The following is a 21105-nucleotide window of genomic DNA, read 5'->3' on the forward strand; positions in this document are numbered from 1 at the left end:
GTGCTGTATGCACAAGTACTAGCTCTTGTCGCAGCTGTCACTTGGTCAGCTGGCACAAGTCTGCTAGGGCTCAAGCCAACTTCTATATGCTCACAGAAGAAGCTTTATGAGTGATGGACGAAAGCTAACTCAAAGGAGGCTAATCTACTTGCAGAAAGAAACTGAAAGCCAACAAAGCATGAAAACCCTAGTAAACCCTAATTTGACTAGCTAGGCCCTTACAATGCAAAACTGTGAATGAAACTTCTACCAATGATGCCATTACTTGCAGTGAGCTGAAATACATGCATCTAAGCTACTTGCATTGGAAAGACATGTTTTTGTATTTTTTTCATTAAGTGGTTGGATTTATTGTGATGATGCTTTTGATTAGGGTTTGACTGTGCAGGAGCGGTTAGAATGGAAGGAAAGCATGGGCAAGGTCAGGATGGCTAGGAGAGGCCCTAGAGGATCTCTAGCATCAGTCCACAGAAGTCTACCACGTTCGGATGCTCAGAAACCGATTTTGCAGGCTTCTACAGGAAGTCTGCAGGGGATCCTACAGGAAACTCAGGGGTTCTACAGGAAGTCTGTGAAATTCTACAGGATGTTCGACCGTGGGAGTTTTGGGAGATGTTGAAGTGATGGAGTGGTATGGGAGGATAGATGAGATGGAGATGGAACTGGTGATGGCTCAGGAGCAGAGAAGTCAGATGGAGAAATAGTGCATGCAGTGGGTTGATGGCTGGAAGGATGGGATCAACGAAAGGTTAAGTAAATGGAGCTACGTGAGTAATGGAAGAGCTGGAAGGTAAACGAGCTGAACAGAGGTCGGTTGAGTGGCTTTAGGTGTGGTTGAAAAGAAGAGGAAGGTAATGGAATGGTGTGGAGCAGTGTAGATGAAACAAATTGTCTATGAATGTCACCAAAAACGAGAACTCTTTAACCTATGTTAACTGTGCTATTTTGAACCAATGAACAGCAGTGCAATTGTGAAAGAAACTCGTGCATGAAAGTGGAATTAAGAAGTAATGATCAAGACCAAAGTGCATGGATGGATCTACGACTAAAGTAACTGTTACAGCTTGCATGGACGTGAAAAGAACTGCGTTTCTTTTTGGTGGTTGGTTCAGACTACACCCCAATCCCTAACAGAGATGGCAGTGAGGTCCTTTCAACCTTTTTCTGGAGCTCCAATGAATTATAACTATCCTCTTCTAACCTAAGCAACTGAAAGCAAATTCACCATAAACTAATCCTATTCAATCTCATAAAAACTAAATCAGCAGACTGTAAATTCGAATTGCATGTCAAAGTAAAGAAACAAAGTGTTGGAACGAAAGGTAAATAACATTACAACACAGAGGAGGTCTATTGCTCTCAGGTTGGGCCCTAACCTGAGAGCTATAGCTCCCTTAGAAACTCAGAATGAGATCAAAATCTGCCTGCCTTTATTCATAACCAAAAATCTGATGTCATGCCAAAACTGGCTTACAAAAAGAACCAACACCGAGCTGTAGCTCGTACTTTGAAATTACAATAGTAATGCAAAAGTTCAAAAAGCTTCTATCAAAGGCTACGGCCTCAGTATTTATGCAAAATGATAATCCAACAGGTTTCCTTGATTTGTGGAGCTCGGCTGTCCAACTGAAGGTTAAACTGCTGATCCTGTAGAACAGTTGTAACTGCTGTTCCTGTAGAACGGTTGGCTGCCTCTAAGCTCGGTGGGGAGATTGGTTGGAGCTTGAAGCTATGGTGGGAATCACGAGGAAGGTCCCCAAGACTGTGGACATCCTCTCCTAAAAACCAGCAGTGCCACCTTACTGTCTCCTTGTCTCCTTTTTCGTGGTCTTTGCTCCCTTTTAATGCCAAAAACCTGAAATCATCATGTATTAGTCACGTAGATAGAATGCCTACCCTTCTTCCTACAAACAACATGAATAAACCAAGAAATGAATGCATAAGCAATAAAAGATGAATGGTTTGAGCAAAGCAAGTAGGCCAAATGAGCCCAAATTGTACCAAAAATTGGGGCTCATCAGCGGTGAAGGAATCAATTAAGAAAATAATTAGAAAATAAAGACGCAGAGGGTTAGGAGGGGAAGATCAATGATTAAGGCTTTGAATGAGAGGATTCCATGATTGGCTTAACTTATAGCCATCTTCTTGATTAAAGTTATTTGTGTGCTTTACGAATTCGAGGGCTTCACAAATGATTCAGGTGGAATTGAAGGGAGCAAAGACAATGATTTTTGCTTGGTCAAAGCATATAAGGTGCTTATAATTATAAGACTGCTCAATAAGGGCATACTTTGAAAAATTATTATGAGTAGTATTGACTATATTTTTATTTAGACGAGCTTTGACAAATTTACCACTTTGGCCTATATAAGAATTTATGCACAAGCATGAGAATTTATAAACCATATGGACCAACAATGGATCATATTTATCTTTTGGAGATTTGAATAATTGTTTTAAAGTCTTGTAGGGTTTGAAAAGAGTTTTATTGCTATTCTTGGCTAATATTTTAGAGATGTGATTAGTGGTAACTACTTTTATTGATGCAAACAATTCCTTCTTTATATTTTAATCAACAAGTAGTTATACATGAAAAACTTCAACCATTAATTCTTCAACAAGAACAATAAATATATATCACAGTAGACAGTGAACAATAGAAAATAAACAAGAGACAAGAGATACCATGAGCATGCTCACAGTCACGACAAAATCCACAAGGGGAAAACCTAAAATTCTTTCCTTATGAGAGGGAGATTTTTTCCGTCAAAGTTACATCAAAATGTTCCAACAAATCCAAACTTCCTTTAATGAAATATCAGCCAAAGTCTGTCAATATATCAGCTCCAAATTCATTGTACCAGATTGCTCAAATAAGGCCAGAATTAGGGCATGTAATCATTGTTATTGGAGGTTGAAATTAGTGTTGTAATTACCACAGAGATATCACAAAAGTGAAACCAGAGCTCAAGGAGGGAAGGTTGGAGGTTGCTTTGAGGGAGGGTATCGGGCTGCTTGGAATGCCTTATTGATTTGGAAGGGGGAATATCCATTGTTGTTAAGAGATTTAATTATGATTAGTATTGGTTAAAGAGAATAAATTTGTAAAAGGTTTTGGTCATAAAACTTGTGAGGTTGAGATCAATCAAGACAAATCTAAAATGGCTATGAATAAAGGAGATTTGCAAAAATTGTAGATCAACCTCACACAATTTTTTGCTGATAAACTTTGAAATAAAAACTAAGGGGACATACAATACTATAATTTTCTTTTTGAAATTGAAAAGCTTCCTTTCATGAAATCTATTTTAGGTGCAACATGCAAGCAGACAAACTTAGGAGAAGATAGATTATATAATTAAATTCTCATGTAAGGTTCATCTTAGAATAATTTATGTGCTTTTGATATCAACTATTGGGTGAAATTTAATGCTATTCTTGGATACCCATCCATAGTTCCCATTATTTTAAGCTAAAGAGAGGGGATTTTAAGCCAACAAATTCTACCTTGCTTTATGAAAAACTTTTGTTGGTTCAATCCCCTATTCAGTTATTTTGAAGTCTAATATTAACCTCATTCGAGGTGTTGTCATGATGGATACTTTAAAGTTGAATAGGGAGTGACACCCTTATATTTGTTTTGTTTTCAAATTAGCTTTTGAATTGCCTTGTGATGTTTTGTATAAAATTGTGTTTTATGTTGGAAGGGGAGATAAATGCTCAACAAAAGGGACTTACTCTAACCTTTTCTCATCTATGAAAAAACATTTTTAGGCTCACATGAAAGATACACATGGTCTTCTTCAACACCCTAATCAAGTGATCATTCACTTAGTTTAGGTCAAATTGGGAAACATGAGGAGAATCACCTTGCTTGATGTGAATATGTGGCACTTTAAAACTAGAAAGGACATGAAAAGTAGTCATTGTCATAAACTAAAAAAGCGTAAGGTCGGTCCTTCTTGTACATTCACAATTTTAAGGTCAACCCTACTTGTATTTGTTACCCCTTGATATCTAGGATTATCTAGAGGATATTTTTCTCCTGCAATTTTGATCACATACATTAGTCCCACAAAGGACATCCATGGTTATGCATAGAAAATTGATGAATGATGCTTCCCACATTTTTGTCATGTTACATTGATGATTATAGTGCTTGACATCCATGAGATACATTTATTAATTATTTCATATTAAGTGTTAATGTCTTATGTATTAGAGATGAAGTAGTGACCATTCGTTGCATCAATAGATAATGGATCATGATGTCCTAAATTAGTGACTTTTTCCATGTTTCACCTTGATGGTCATCATCATCTTCTAGATAAGTGTTGTCACTCTTGGGCTGAGTTGTACTACTAGGGGCTTTGAAAGATGTAGCATACCCATATCCCAATCCATACTTAACATTTGAAATCTTTCATAATTTCCATTATCCCATTCATGATTGGTTGTCATATGTCACAAAAAGGTTCATGCTTCATATTTCCATGAGAAGGAGCTATAAGCTTAAGGTTGATGCAAAATAAAGGAATATTGCAAGATGTGAAGGTCAAAATGAAAAAGAAAAATGAAGAGAAAGTAAGGAAATGTCAAAAGTCAAACCAAATAGTGAGAAATGCCACTTGCTATGAGGCCATTACTCCAAGTCTTATGCAATGAAATGCGTATACATAAAAAGAGGGACCCAGTGAAAAAAAATACAACAACAACAACAAAATCAAAAAGAAGAAAAAAAGGCAAGTCAATGGGTAGTAATAAAGAATGTTGAGGAAAGGGAAACCCAATGCCTAAGCATTCCCTCAACAAAGGAACGCCCATGTAAAAAAATATCTTAAGCAACCTAGCATGCCCATGAAACACAATTCATAAAGTTATTTCCCAAAACCATACCATCTAAAGGTCCATGCTAAATAATTCCATGAGGAGGAGCTTAAGCTTGAGGTTGATGCAATTAAATTTTAAAAAGAAGAAGGAAAATGCAATATGTAAAGGTCAAAAAGGTGAAATTAAATTGAAAGAGATATTAAATTGAAAGAAATGTTTAAGTAATTCCCCTTGACATTGAGGCCATTACCTCAAGTCCTATGCATTGAAATGCATACCTAAATGGGACTAAGTAAAATTATCCCAAGTATCATGTAATGAAATGAATATACCTAAAAAAGGGTATTCAATTAAATGGAGTTAAGAAAAAACAAGGGAAAAAATAAAAATAAAATTGCAATGTAAACGGGTAGTATGAAAAAAATGTCTAGGAAAGGGTAACTCAATGCATAAGCGCTCCCTCAAAAAAGGCATTGATGTGATCAAATATCTTAAGCAATGTAACATAACTATGTAATACAATTCATGACGGTAAATCCCAAAACCATACCATCTATCACTACACCAACTTCTTGATCGGCTTTCTCGAGAACTACTTCTCTTCTTGGGTGTTGACACATGTAATGATGTTTAATGATGCCCGCACCATACCTAAACTCAGAAAATTGTATGAATTTTATTAGTCATAATTGTGAAGTTATAATATGATGCTCAATGTGATCTACCTAATTTCATTTACTTTTGACATGACTCCCTTTTTATATTGCATTGGACTTGTGCACCTGCCTCTAGATTGATGTCTACATTTAGGTCACTTTCACTTTGGATAATGTGCATAGCATGGATATGATTTGGATTGAGTTTTGTCACTTTGGAGAGCATTGAGAGACTACTTTAATTGAAGGAGGATTTCTTCCCACTTGTTTTGGAGGACATTGGGCTACTTTTGAGGTCGTTGCATCCTTTGGTAGAGGAGGCACCACCTTTTGAGGAGGATGTTGCACTTGGAGGATTAAATGTTGCACCATTTGGAGAGAATGTTTCACTTTGGAGCCTATACACATGCCTTTTGGACATCATTTGCGTTAACCATCCACTCTCGGGAGACCACATGTCACACATGTAACTCCGAACATGCATTCATGGAGGATGTCATGGCATTCAAGTACTTTTACTTCATTTTGGTAACATCTTTGGGGGTCTTTTAACTCATCCACTTTTGTATCATGGATATTTGAAGTATTATGGCCTTATCTATAGGTCTTATAAAGAGATAAAGACATTTTTATATTTCTTGGGGTTTTTTCTAGGAGAACAATATTATTTTATTAAGAAGGGTGTTAGATCTCTCATATAAATAAGATACACACTTCTTATTTGTAATGATTGTTAGGACTTGTGAGAACGACGACTAATATAGATTGGATCATTATAATGCTTTTCATCCACCTCGACGCTTTCAGAGTGGAAAAAGTGGAGGAATCATCTCACATGGCCGTTTTTACAAGCGGGTCCTAGTTTGGCAAAACGGGGTCTGAAACCTTCCTGGAGCATTTTTAGGAATTAAACAATGTATTTTGGGGGTAAAACTTTGTTGTTTTATCATAGCACATTTTCATGTTATTCTATACACAGATATTTCCAACAACGCAAGAAGCGCGTTAATCAGACTTCGTATGCGAAGGTTATGCCACTCATAAGTTGACCTTCCTATTTTCACCACCAGGGTTTGATAGGATGCCACGTCAGCCCCCATTATTCATGAAAAATGGGCTAGCCACTTGATTATGATGTAGGAGACTCAAGAAGAGCCAATATTGTAACTCTGCTTAAGAGTTGATGTAGTCAAACCTAATCAGTAGTAGGCTATCAGGTTGTGTCATAACTAGGCCACTAAGAGGAAAATGGATTTCATTTTTTCGAGTGCATTTGTTCCATAGATGAGAAAAAATAACCAAGAGGGATAGTAGGTAGAGAACATAGAGAGGATTTGTGCACTATAGCAGCCCATTAGCCACAAGACATACTTCTTTGTACTCGCAACCATATTTCGAGACAAAGAAGAGAGTAGAGTAGCCTCACCTTCTAGCTAGGTTTTCTCCCAAAAGGATTTCCCAGAGCATATATTTTGTTATATTTGTGTGTGCACTTTTATTTTGTCACTCTCTATTTTCTACATAATTTTCCATTTGCATGCATGAACTATTAACAATAAATCTACAGATCCAAAAATCTAATAAAACAATAATAGTGTAGAATTTCATATTTCTAATATAATATTATGAGATTTGTTGTTACAAATTGTCCAGTGGAATCTCCATGGCAGTTTACGAACAAATTGTCCAGTGGAATATCCATGGCAGTTTATGGATCGTTCACTTGTCTAATTTTACCTTTTTTCTTCTACATTTACATTACAAATTTTACTGATGTTCATGGTTAGGGTTTTGTACATGTTATAGATCCAAAAAATAATCACTGTATTATAAAAACAGTATTACTAATTTATATTACAGACATATTAGAGTTGGTTGTTGTTGCTCTTACACACCTCTTAATTTTCATATTTTGCAAGTTGGATAAACACTATATCTATCCATTGTTTAGCCCCAAACTTTACTATTTTGTAACTTGTTCAAGGGCCTAAAATATATTACTGTTGTAACTTGTTTTCTAGTATATTTTTCACATAAACTGTGAGTTTTACAATCATCATAATTTTCATTTTTGTATTGTTTGGAAATAATTTTTCATTTGATAATAATTTGATCAACCCTTAAAATAGGCTTCAAAGCACATTAAACTCAAATCTAGAATTTACCTTGAGTGACCACCTATTTCATAACTCGTTTAAGATATTTCATTGGTGGTGAAGTGAGTAGCTACTTAGGAGAACTTAGAATTGATTGTATCTTTCCTTAGGAACCCTAAGTCCTATTAGGGAATTCTCCCTCATGTTGCACTTGTCCTTCAAAATCATTAAATCAAGGGAAGTTGTTGCTCAGGTGATAGCGGAAAACCTTATAATGCTCCACAAGTCTATACATCTTGTGAGGGCTTTTAACTAAGGTGATATATTTTGTGATAGTCGTATTCATAATTTTGAGAGGTTGTATAATGTTCCACAAGTCTATACATCTTATGAGGGCTTTCAACTAAGGTGATATATTTTATGATAATCTTATTCATAATTTTGAGAGGTTGACACTAACCTATTTTTGAGATTTAAGCATGAATGGAAGGTTAAGAGGATTTCTTTCCATTCTAATTTGTCATCATTTTAAGGTCACAAAACCTATTTTAGTAGATTAAACAATCAACAATCACAATGCATTTTCTAGTATTGTATTGTAGCACTTGCAAATAAGGGAAATTATACTCAGAATAATGGAAGTACCACGAATGGAAATGACTTGCACAAAAAATTAGAAAGAAGAATTATTTTAGGAGTGTCTCTACCAGGCCATGCTAACACTAGAAATAAGATAACACCTTCACCAAGATGCCATGATCATGACTTTACATGAGAAGTAAACACCATCATATGCCTATATCTTCCTATGAAAAGAGGTGAATAAATTGTAGGTGTTTTAAAGGAAAATAAGGTGATGTATTTGAAAAACCAGCCAATAGTTTTGGCCATTAGTTTTGAACACATGGTTTCTAATTCCTTAGTTTTTTTTGGACAAAATTCATTAGGAATTTGATTAAATTTGTGCCCGACCGGCAACAACTAGGGAGTAATTGCACTAAGAGGTGCTCTCCAACCTAGTATAGAAGAGATGTTGTCTTGTCATGTCCTCTTATGTTATGTAAACATTCTTTTTTGGTCAAATTAAATAAAAAATAAAAATAAAAAAATTCTCTTATGTGATTCCTACCAAAAGACTTTGCTTAAAAAATAAAAAACTTAGAAAAAAAAGGTGCAAATCATTGCATAATTAAAATTATAAAAAATAAAAATAGTAATTACAATTTTAACTATATAATTATAAAGTTAAATAAATTAAATTATAGCTTGGTTTTTTCCCATGATATTCTTATTTAGTATAACATATTTAATAATTATAATTTTAACTATATAATAATAAATTTAAATAAATTAAATTATAGAAATCCAACTTTTCACAACCTATGGATTTTCTCATTGTTTTGACAACCCATGGTTTCTCCCATAGTATTTTTCTTTAACTGTGAGATACCAAGTTTTCCAAGTTTTGACAACCCATAAATGGTTTTGATAACCTATAGTTTAAATAAGAGGCACAAACCTTTTCATAATTAAAATTTAAGATAAATAAATAAACAAAGTTATTAATTATCATTTTAATTGTATAATTATAAAGTTAAATAAATTAAACTATGCGAATTCAACTTTTTCCCATGGTATTATTTTTTAATGTAGGCTATTTAATAATCACAATTTTAACTATATAACCATGAAGTTAAATAAGTTAAACTATAGAAATCCAACTTTTAGCAATCATGGTTTTCCCCATGGTTTTGACAACCTTCCGTTTCTCCCCTGGTATTCTTCTTTAACTATAGACTCCAAGTTTTGATAGCCTACATATGGTTTTGATAACCCATAGTTTAAATAATAGGCAAAAATATTTGCATAATTTAAAAAAAAATGCAATTAATGATTATAATTATAAAGTTAATAGATTAATTCTAATGTATTCTACTTCTTTGATGTATCATATTTAATAATTATAATTCTAACAGTATAATCATAATGTTAAATAAATTAAACTATAGAAATCCAATTTTTCACAACCCTTGTTTTTTCTCATGGTTTTGACAACCCACATATGGTTTTGATAACCCATAGTTTTTCCAAGGGAATTCTTCTTTAATGTAACATATTTAAAGACAAAATTTCAATGAATTTTAATTTTATCAAAAAAAAATTGATTTTAAATATCAAATTTGTAATTAAAAAAAATAAACCAAGCATTTGGACAAGTTTGGAGGCAGGAAGGTAACTGAAAATGTACTACACGAACAAGGAGCGAAAATCACGGAGGGCGACGAAACTCGACCTATGGCTTAGGGTTTGAGAGCTTCGGCGATGGTGGCTTGCCCATCGACCTGGACAAGCAACGTTAACCGCGTGCTATCATCTTCATGAGCGTTTACCCTCTCGCATTCTGGCAGACCACCTCCGTTTGTAGACCATCCGGCCCGTTCGCGGCAACCTACTCTATTCACCTCATTGACCTGGCATTTTTTAGCTGGGGAATTTCTTGGGACGGTTACTTATCCATTGTCGGTTAACATGGAGGGTGACATTGTTGATTATTTCGAGGATCTATTTGCAACAGACCCTAACTGGTCAATTTTCCCTTCACAATTGTTGGTCACGTCCTCGAACATATTGTTGGACATTCCCACAACCCTAGCCGGATTACCTGGGGTTTACTCAGTGTCGGAATACCTTGCTTTCACCATTTCGATTCAGCAGTCTCATCCATTACATGGGTTGTCATCTTCTACTTTGTCGTTTCCTAGTTGCCGTGAAGCAGTGGAATTCCCATCGGACTTCGACCTCCCCCCGCTCTCCCTGACCTCTCTACAATTTATCTCATCCTGTCTTAACCTGCCTGCACCCTCGTGCCCTTTGAACCCCACTCCATCTTTTCTCGTGGAATCTTCTCACATTCGTTCCCCACAGGCTCCACATATCCATCTGTCCCCTCCACTAGACCCTGCAGTCCCCTTTCCCCCTCCCCCCATCCTCGACCCTCCCACCTTCGGCTGCTTTGCAGACTCATCTCCACCCCATCAGGGTTTGACCAGGAACCCTCTCTTAGAGACCGACGCGATTCCATATCACTCACAGCATACTCGCCCACCCCCAAATTGGTCGAGGCGTCCTTCAAAGCGTTTCAAAGGGGTGAAGGTAGGTAATGAGCAGATATCCCTCACATTTGTTGTCGACATTAAGATGGGGGAAGTGTTGGATACCTCTGGCCGTGTTCTGGTTGGTCGTGTTCAGGGTAGGGCATACTCGCTCACGTGATTGAAGCAGTGGGTGTTGGAGATATGGGAACAGGTCCTCACTAAACTATCGTCAGTGGTCACTCTCTCTCGTGGATGGTTTTCTTTGCGATTTCAGAGGCCCAAGTTTATTCCTTAGGTTTTATCAAAACACTGGCACATTGAATTAGCTTTGGTTCTCCTCAAACGATGGAGCCCTCTATTTGATCCTGAGCGAGAACACCTTGGGGCTGGACCTATCTAGGTCAGACTGCCTAGCCTCCCACTACATTTCTGGTCGGAAGATATTTTCAAGCGGATTGGGAATGCCCTCGGCCAATACATGTATTACGACAAATATTATATGTTGACTGGGAATATGTCCGTGGCTCGCATCCTAGTTTTCCTTAATACCAGGGAGGGTCTGGAGGAAAGTATGCAGCTGCATTGGAGGGATACATGCAGGGTACATATATTGGACTATGAGGGGGTTCCATATTGATGCGGGAGATGTCACAAAATTGGACATATATATAAATATTGTCCCCTACTTGCATCTAGATCTGCTTTGGTTGCACAACCTGAATAAGCCACTGCAATTCTGGTTCCTGATCAACATGGGAAGGAACCTGTTCGTTATGAATATGATCAATCGATGGACTCTCAGGTAGCTCATGAAACTAGCACTCACAAGGAGAAGATTCGTCCCCCATCCCCACATATCACCCGATCGCGTGTGGCTATGGAGGCAACTGCGTCTGTTCCGTGTACTATATCTAACCCTCCATCTCTCTAACTATTGTCATTTGTTTACTCTCCTTGTACTTCATTTTCTCATGCTAGTACTGTGAATTGTACACCCTCTATTGTATGTACATTATTTCCATTTGCACCTATTTTCCCCCACTTCTCCTACCATCAATGGGATTTTGGATTCTCTCTCCCCCATGGAGCCATCCATTGAGTCTAGTATGGGACATTGCTATAACCTTCGGTATTTATCTCGTATACCCCTGGGGGATGGTAGTGGAATTGGCATTTCTCCCCTTCCTTCGCACTCCAAGGCTGCCCATGGTAGACAATCCTACATTTCTAAGGCCATCCTCTAGGCTGGAATGGATGTGGCTAAAGGGCAACAATAATCCATTGATAATGTCCTTAGAGCATTGACCTCCCTGCCCCCGTTTCTCCATGAAGTGGATCTCCTACAACTATCGGGGGTTGGTTAGCCCTACTAATAAATCAACCTTCTGTCGATTGATGGAATTGGAATCGATGGACATTATATTTTTATAGGAGACACTTGTGACTGGAACACAAATTACTCCCATTCTTGAGGCCATTTTATGTGGATGGCACTTCATTGTACTGGATGCCCGTGGGCAATCTAGGGGTTTGTTATTGGGTATTGACCCGAGATCCATTAGACTATTAAACTCCTGGGAGAGATAGGATTCATCCGAGCTGATGTATACTCAGCAGAGATTGGAAGGGAGCTGAGGATTATTAATGTCTACAAACCTTGTAACAACAAGCTCACTTTCTGGCAACAATTACTTGAATTTGAATACTTTAAAGCTGAGAACATCATTATAGGGGGGATCTCAATTTCTCTCTGGGACATGTTGAATCCTGGGGCATGAATGCACAGATTGGCTCACTATCGAACGAGATCTTTTCCCTACTGGAGGATCACCATCTAATTGATTTATCCATGCCCTACTTAAAGCCCACCTAGCAAAATCAAAGGACCAGGGATGTTGCACTAACTAGAAGATTGGATCGTTTTCTAGTTAAGGAGACTTTATTGGATCAATTGCCCCTTTATCGTCAATGGGTGGGATCAGGGGGATTGTTGGATCACCATCCCATTTATCTGAAGATTGCAGGAGGTGTACGAAAACCCAATGCACCTTTCAAGTTCAATTCAACCTTGCTTAAAGATGATAGCTACATACAATGATCACACAGAATTGGAAATCCATTACATCTCAGCTGAGTCTAACAGCCTCCAAGATATTGGAAAATAAAATTGTAATCCTAAAACATAAATTAGTTAAATGGGCAAAGAATAAGAGGATCAAAGACGAGTAGATCCTGAGAGACACTGAACTGGAAATTAAACAATTGAGTGGATTAGAGAGTCGAGGTTTTATCTCTGCTGATGCTAAAGAAAATTTGATCCAACTTGAGATTGAGTGGAATAGGATCTTGAAAGACATGGAAAAAACTTGGTGACTCCGAAGCAGGACCATCTGGTTAAAGGAGGGGGGTGATAACACCAAGCTCTATTATCGTGTTCCAAATGGGCATCGGGCCATTAGTACCATATCACAACTTGCGGATGAGGAGGGAACCCATGCAAAGACTTTGCATGAATTGGCCAATCTTGGTATTTCGCATTTTGGGAGATTATTAAAATCTCCTATGGAGGCAAATCTTGCAGAGATCATTAGGGTAGCTGGACTTTTCCCTAGATATGTGGACCAAGATATAGGTGAAGAAATACTTACCCCAGTATCCATGGGGGAATTAGAGGCCATGATAAAGTGATTTAAAAAGGATAAGAGCCCTGGACCAGATGGATGGTCGATCGAATTTGTTAGGCTCCAACCCTAACCCCCTTATTTATGTAATAGGATCGAGTCATAGTTATAGTTAATTAAAGAGTCAATAAAGCCCATATTAATAATTGTAAGTGGTTAACTCGCATTTAATGCAAGGACCACAGTTAGTTGCAAATGGGCCAGGGTATTAGATAGATGGTATTAATAAGAACCATGGTATTTCCCCGTGGTATTGCATGTATGAATCCTATATAAAGGATAGAGACTCCGCTCGATGGGCATCGTGTCTTATTTTGTAATTGAGCTCAGCTCTATAGGAGGTTGCCCCCTCGAAGAGGCAAGTGAACATTGCTTTTTGAATAATAAAATACTTGTTTTTATTTCTCATTGTTCTATGTTCTGGGTATATTTCTTCACATATTTGGTATTATGGTATCGTCTTGCAGGTTAAGAGCATAACAAGTGGTATCAAAGCACTTTCTAGGGCCGGTGGGATCTCCAACTTTTAGCAAAAAAGAAATTTGGCTAGAGAAGTGTTCCGGCATCTTTAAACCACGGGATCTGACGTTGAGCGCATAAACCTGTGGATTTGGGGAGGCATGCATGCAAGAAATACAAGAGGTGGTCACACTTGTTGGACTCCCTTGTAAACCCTGTGGGTACCCCTTCTAGTAGTAGCGCATTAGACAGAACCGTGCACAGACTCTCTTCCAAGTACCCTCTAGGTATATCGAAAGCCCCCTAGCTCCCTTGAAACCTCACCATAGATAAATTGTCGGCCGTCTTGCTGCTACAGTACACCGAGAACAGCACTCGGAGAGATTACTCGCATGTACGATAGGGTAGTTGGGTTGTACGGCTAAGGGTACGGTTGATCCTCCTTGGTTAGTGCCCTGAAAAATTGGGCCGAGTACTACTGTCAGACCCTTATGTATATTACGATCTGTAGCACCTAACACTCCTGAAGACCATAGTTCCCTTCTCTATCTCTGGATCACGCATAATCTTTGCCAGATCAGATCTCGCAGGTGGGGTTTTGTCGCAGCAACAGCAATCAGTTCCGTCGTTCAGATCTATCAACTCAGCCATTTAGATTTATCAGATCCATCAGATCCACCATCTAGATCTAGCAGTTTGGGCTCTGTAGTCGTCGCAACAATTAGATCCGCCATTCAGATCTGACTAATTGTGTGGGTTCCTATACCTCGGCGTGATTTTTGCAGGAATTTGGGCAGCATTGACATTTATGGAATTAGACTACTGCAGTATTCCTAAGCAAGGAGTAAAACTCCATTCGGATGCTTATTGGAGACTTAGCCCATAAGAATCAGGTCGACGAGCTGAGCAAGGTGGTACCATTCAATTGTTAGTGACAAAAATTTTCGGGTGGTCCCAGATTTCAAGTACATCGGATCGGTGCATGGTACAAACTAGAGCTCAAGCTATGGCCAATGAGAGGATTGACAACCTTGAATCACAATTGAAAGATGTCGTGTTGCAGCTGAAGACCTTAAATGAAACACTCTCAAAGGGCAAGGTGGAGGAACGCGCAGAGGCATATATTGGCAATGAAAACATTGAGGGCTAGTCTAGCCAGTCTCTTCACCTCTTTGGCACCCACCAACAATCTCATCCGCGACCACCCAAGCTGGACATGTATAGATGGCTCTCACCCGGCCGCATGGATAGCACAAATGGAGAAATATTTCACATTGAATTACATCCTGGATGATGTGACTCAGCTTAGTGTGGGTATCATGTACTTGGACAATGAAAGATGAAAATGGTGGCAATGGCATCAACGTTGCTATGGAAGGCCCTTGACTTGGCAGACATTCAAAAAAGCTCTTATGGATCGCTTTGACCAGGGCTCTAATTTTTTGGGTCGTCTCACTAAGCTCGGACAGACAGGAACAGTGAACGAATATATTACAGCCTTTGAAGCCTTAGCTTTCCACAATGGAGGTCTACACGATGAGTTCTACATGGAATGTTTTGTCAGTGGTCTCAAAGAAGCCATACAATCCCACGTCCTACTACAACACCCTAGCTCATGGTTGCATGCTTGCAGGATAGCTCGTGAAGTAGAACGTGCATTAGCGGCCTAGTCCAATCACCCAAATTTCATCGCCAAGGGTCGCCCCACACAAGTTCAAAGCACTACCCAAACACTCAAGGTTTAAAAGGTGTCACTAGCAGAAATGGTGGAAAGAAGAAAGCAAGGATTGTGTTACTACTGTGATGAGAAATACTCCCCCGGGCATAAATGCAAGGAGCCCAAATTCTTTCAAATGATGCTACTGATCACAGTGCCTCGGAGGAAGCCCCACCACTTGAGGAACCAGAGGAGGAAGAACAGGACAACCAGCATGACAATGTACCTGAAGAACCAATTATCTCGCTGCATGCTTTGGCAGGGATTTCTTCTCCCCAAACTCTCAAAATCAGAGGTTTTATTAAGCATCGCCCACTAGTAGTCTTGATTGATAGTGGCAATACACATAATTTTATCCATCAAAGAGTTGTGGAAGCAGTGCATTGTTTTGTCTGAGCAGTTTCTAACTTCCAAGTCCAAATTGCTGATGTGGGGACAATGAAATGTGAAGGCCGCTGTGAAAATGTCAAACTTCAAATGGGGGATTATCAGTTAAAGACCCACATGTTTGCCATACACATGGGAGGGTGCCACATTGTCCTAGGTGCTGAATGGCTTCACACACTTGGCCCAATCACAATGGATTTCCAGGACTTATATATGAACTTTAAGCAAAACAACCACACACATACGCTCCGCGAACTCTAGGCAGGAGCTCCCTCTATCATCATCTCACATTGGATGGAAAAATTGTTAAAAAAGGGCCACCATGGAGTTATAGCCCAATTTAATGCCATCAAGGCCTTCGAACCCAATTATCTTCATATTCATCCTGAGATGGAATAGATATTGAACAACCATCTGGCAGTCTTTGACAAGCCTCACAAGCTTCCACCCTCGAGAGGGGAACATGATCATAGCATTACTTTGGTCATAGGGGCCAAACCACCAAATGTGCACCCATATAGATATCCGTTCACCCAAATGAATGAAATTGAAAAAATAATCAAGGAACTCTTGGAAGCAGGCATCATTCGTCCCAGTATTAGTCCTTATTCATCGCCGGTGGTCATGGTGCTCAAGAAAGATGGGGAATGGCGTATGTGTCCAGACTTCAGGGCCCTCAATAATTTGACGGTCAAATATAAATTTCCCATCCCAGTTGTCGATGATTTGTTGGATGAACTAAATGGGGCTCAATTCTTTACTAAGCTCGACCTTCGCTCGGGCTATCACCAAATTCGCATGAAAGAAGTCGACATTCCAAAGACTACTTTCCGAACTCATGAAGGCGATTATGAGTTCCTGGTCATGCCATTTGGTCTTTGTAATGCCCCATCCAATTTTCAGAGCCTTATAAACCACCTGCTCAAACCATATCTCAGAAAATTTGTCCTTGTTTTCTTTGATGACATCCTCATCTACAGTCGCACCTGGGCCACATATCTTCAGCATGTAGATCTGGTCTTGCAACTGCTCTGCATACAAAATTATTTGTCCAAGTGCTCTTTTGGCATGGAAGAAGTTGAGTATTTGGGCCACATTGTGGGGCATGAAGGTGTTAGGGTGGACCCCAAAAAGATCCAGGCAATGCAGGATTGGCCTCAACCAAAGACCTTGAAGAGCTTGAGAGGATTTTTGGGTCTCACATGCTACTATCGCAAATTTGTCTGCAATTATGGTCACATTGCTAGTCCCCTCACTCAAATCCTCAAGAAAAATTCATTCTTCTGGAATGATGAAGCAAAACAGGCCTTTACAGCTCTCAAACATGCCATGTGTTTCACTCCAGTCTTAGCACTACCCGGCTTCTGGTACGGGTATTGGGGCAATATTAACGCAGGAAGGTTGACCCTTGGCCTTCACGAGCCAACAACTAAGTGGGAAGAATCTGGGACAATCTACCTATGAGAAGGAGATGATGGCCATCTTACATGCAGTATATACCTGGCGACCATACTTATTGGGGCGACGTTTCCAAATCCATACAGACCATCAAAGCCTTAAATATTTTTTGGTGCAACGCCTATCCTCACCACAACAAAATAAATGGCTCGCCAAAATGCTGGGATATGATTATGAGATAATTTACAGGAAAGGGTGCGAAAATATTGTAGCAGATGCGTTATCCCGCCAATTTGAGGAGGACAGTACCCTGCTCGCAATTTCCCTTCCCATTCCAAAATCGATTGAAGAGGCTCGTAAGGAATGGTTTTCACATCCCTGGCTCTCCCAACTCATTAATCAATTGCAGGCGGATCCAAATTCCACAACGGGCTACTCGTGGCAGGATGAGATTCTTCACTACAAGGACAGAGTCGTAATATCACCAACATCCACTCTCAAAAGCCGCATTTTGGTGGAGTTGCACTCATCACCCACTGCAGGACATTCAAGCTTTCAAAAGACGTATGCTCGCACTCGAAGATAATTTTTTTGGACAGGCATGAAAAAGGACATTCTTACTTTTGTATCTAAATGCGATGTCTGTCAGTGCCACAAAGGAGAAACAGTCAAATCCCTAGGCACATTACAGCCATTGCCCATCCCAACCTCAATCTGGACGGAGGTTTCTATGGATTTCATTACGGGTCTTCCAAAGTCAAGAAACAAGTCAGTCATCATGGTGGTTGTGGACAGACTTTCTAAGTATGCTCATTTTTGTGCCCTACCCCACCCTTTTACACCGACTTTGGTTGCTCAATATTTCATGGACCAGATCTTCAAATTGCATGGCATGCCCACTTCCATTGTGTCTAATCGTGACCCGATCTTCACCAATAACTTTTGGTAGGAACTCTTCTGGCTACAAGGTACCCAACTACAACTCAGTACTTCCTATCATCCACAAACTAATGGTCAAACTGAAGCAGTCAACAAATTTTTGGAGACCTACCTTAGGTGTTTCACTTCAGAAAAGCAACATCTCTGGGTACAGTGGTTACCTCTAGCTGAATGGTGGTATAACACCAACTATCATGCCACCACCAAAATGACTCCATATGAAGCAGCTTATGGTCAACTCCCTCCTTCCCCTACATCTTATATCAAGGGATGCTTGAAGGTACAAGCATTGGATCAACTCTTACAGAACTGCACAACCATGCTGGACCACCTTAGAGAGAATTTCATCAAGCCCAAAACCGCATGAAGCAACAGGCAGATCAACATCGCTCAAAACGCCAATTTCAAGAAGGGGATCGGGTATTTTTGAGGCTGCAACCATATAAGCAAACATCACTCAAAGACAAGGGTTGTCAGAAATTATCTCCAAAATTCTACGGACCATATCAAATACTTCAGCGCATTGGAGAAGTCGCCTACAAGCTAGCTTTGCCACCCACTACAAAAATCCATCCAGTCTTCCATGTCTCATGGCTCAAGAAAGTGATTGGGAACCATTGTAGAATTCAAACCAGTCTACCTAAAGTGGATGAAGAAGGGTCAATCTGGCTCCAACCTGAATAGGTTCTTGACACACGAGAACGGCACCTGCTTGGCCGCATGATCAAGGAAGTCCTCTTCAAGTGGAAAGACACCTCTCCGGAAGATGCAACTTGGGAACCAGCCACTATCCTTTAGCAGTTTCCGCAGCTTTAGCCTTGAGGACAAGGCTATTCTTATGGGGGAGGGCATGTTAGGGTCCAACCCTAACCCCCTTATTTATGTAATAGGATTGAGTCATAGTTATAGTTAAGTAAAGAGTCAATAAAGCCCATATTAATAATTGTAAGTGGTTAACCCGCATTTAATGCAGGGACCACAGTTAGTTGCAAATGGGCCACGGTATTAGATAGATGGTATTAATAAGAACCATGGTATTGCATGTATGAATCCTATATAAAGGATAGAGATTCCCCTCGAGGGGCATCGTGTCTTATTTTGTAATTGATCTCAGCTCTATTGGAGGTTGCCCCCTCGAAGAGGCAAGTGAACATTGCTTTCTGAATAATAAAATACTTGCTGTTATTTCTCATTGTTCTATGTTCTGGGTATATTTCTTCGCATATTTGGTATTCTAGTATCGTCTTGCAGGTTAAGAGCATAACATAATTTTACATTGATTTTTTTGACATGATTGGATAGTACCTAATTTAGATCATAGAAGAATGTCAGACTAGTGGGCGAATGTATGATGCTTTCAACTCTACATTTATCGCTTTCATTCCAAAGTTTGATGACCCACATAGCTATGAAGAATATAGGCCCATATCCCTTTGCAACTGCATATACAAGATCATAGCAAATCGCCTCAAGCCCATATTATCTGAGCATATATCGTCAGAGAAATTTGCTTTCCTTGATCGTCGACAGATTCATGAAACAGTGGGTACATCACAAGAAGCCCTTGATTCCATCAAATCAAAGAACCTCAAAGGCATGATACTTAAGATTGATTTCGCAAAAGCATTAGATTGCACCAGCTAGCTATACATTAGAATGCTATTAACTCATCTTGGATTTCCTCTACCATTCATCCAATGGATTATGTTCCACATTTCCAATGTATCATATAGTTTTTTGATCAATGTATCAACATCCTCCTTCCATGCAGAAAGAGGACTGAGACAAGGTTGCCCACTTTCCCCTCTACTTTTTCTAATGATCATGGAAGGTATGAGTAGGCTTATCTCAACAGATCGAATGCAGGGTAGACAGAGGGGTATCAAGATCACAAACCATTTCATTCTCACACATCTCCTATTTGTGGATGACATTCTCATATTTCTGAATGGATCATTAGGGGATTCCACTGCATTTGCGGCTGCATTTCGATTATTTTGCTTCGCTACAGGTATGCAATGCAACAATCATAAATCCACCCTATCAGCCTTTGGGTGCAACCAAAATGAGATCCATTCAGCACTTCAACACTTCCCATTTATCACTCTACAGATTGAGGAGGGACTCAAATACTTGGGCTTCAGGTTAAAACCATCAAACTATCAGATTGTTGATTGGGTATGGTTGGTTGCGAAAATTGAAAGAAGATTAAACATCTGGCATCATAGGTGGCTGTCTAGAGCGGGGAGACTGATTCTCATCAAATTTGTCCTAGAGGCCACTCCGGTTTACTGGATGTCCTTGGCATGGATACCAAAGGGCATTATTAAAAGAATACAACAATTATGCTACAGATTTCTCTGGAGGGGAAAACAAGCGGGACACACCTTTGCCTGGGTTAGATGGGACAAAATCACTCTTCCAAAGAAATGGGGGGGATGGGGTTTGAAGAATCTAGATTACTTTGCTAGTGCTTTGGCTGCAAAAATGGGTTGGAATGTCCTATCATCCAAGAACCTTTGGACAAAGGTTATTTATCAGAAATACATTTCCCCATTACATCTGCATGACTAGATCAGTATTGCTACATGGGACAAGAACAACATTTCCACGGTCTGGAGGGTCATACTCAACACTTCGAACCATGTTAGGGATGGATTGACATGGAGAATTGGCAATGGTAGCTTTGTTCGGATTGGCATGGACCCATGGATTGGTTGTGGGAATGCTCATTTACTCCCACCAAGGCTGATACAACATCTATCAGACTTAGGACACACCAATATGGCACATATTGTAGATCATGAGCATACTAATATGTTCTGGCAGGCATGGAAAAATACCATC

Source organism: Pinus tabuliformis, chromosome 8 (genome assembly GCF_031772625.1).
Source record: "Pinus tabuliformis cultivar Carrire ecotype Pingquan chromosome 8, CPIR1, whole genome shotgun sequence".
NCBI classification, from domain to species: Eukaryota; Viridiplantae; Streptophyta; class Pinopsida; order Pinales; family Pinaceae; genus Pinus; species Pinus tabuliformis.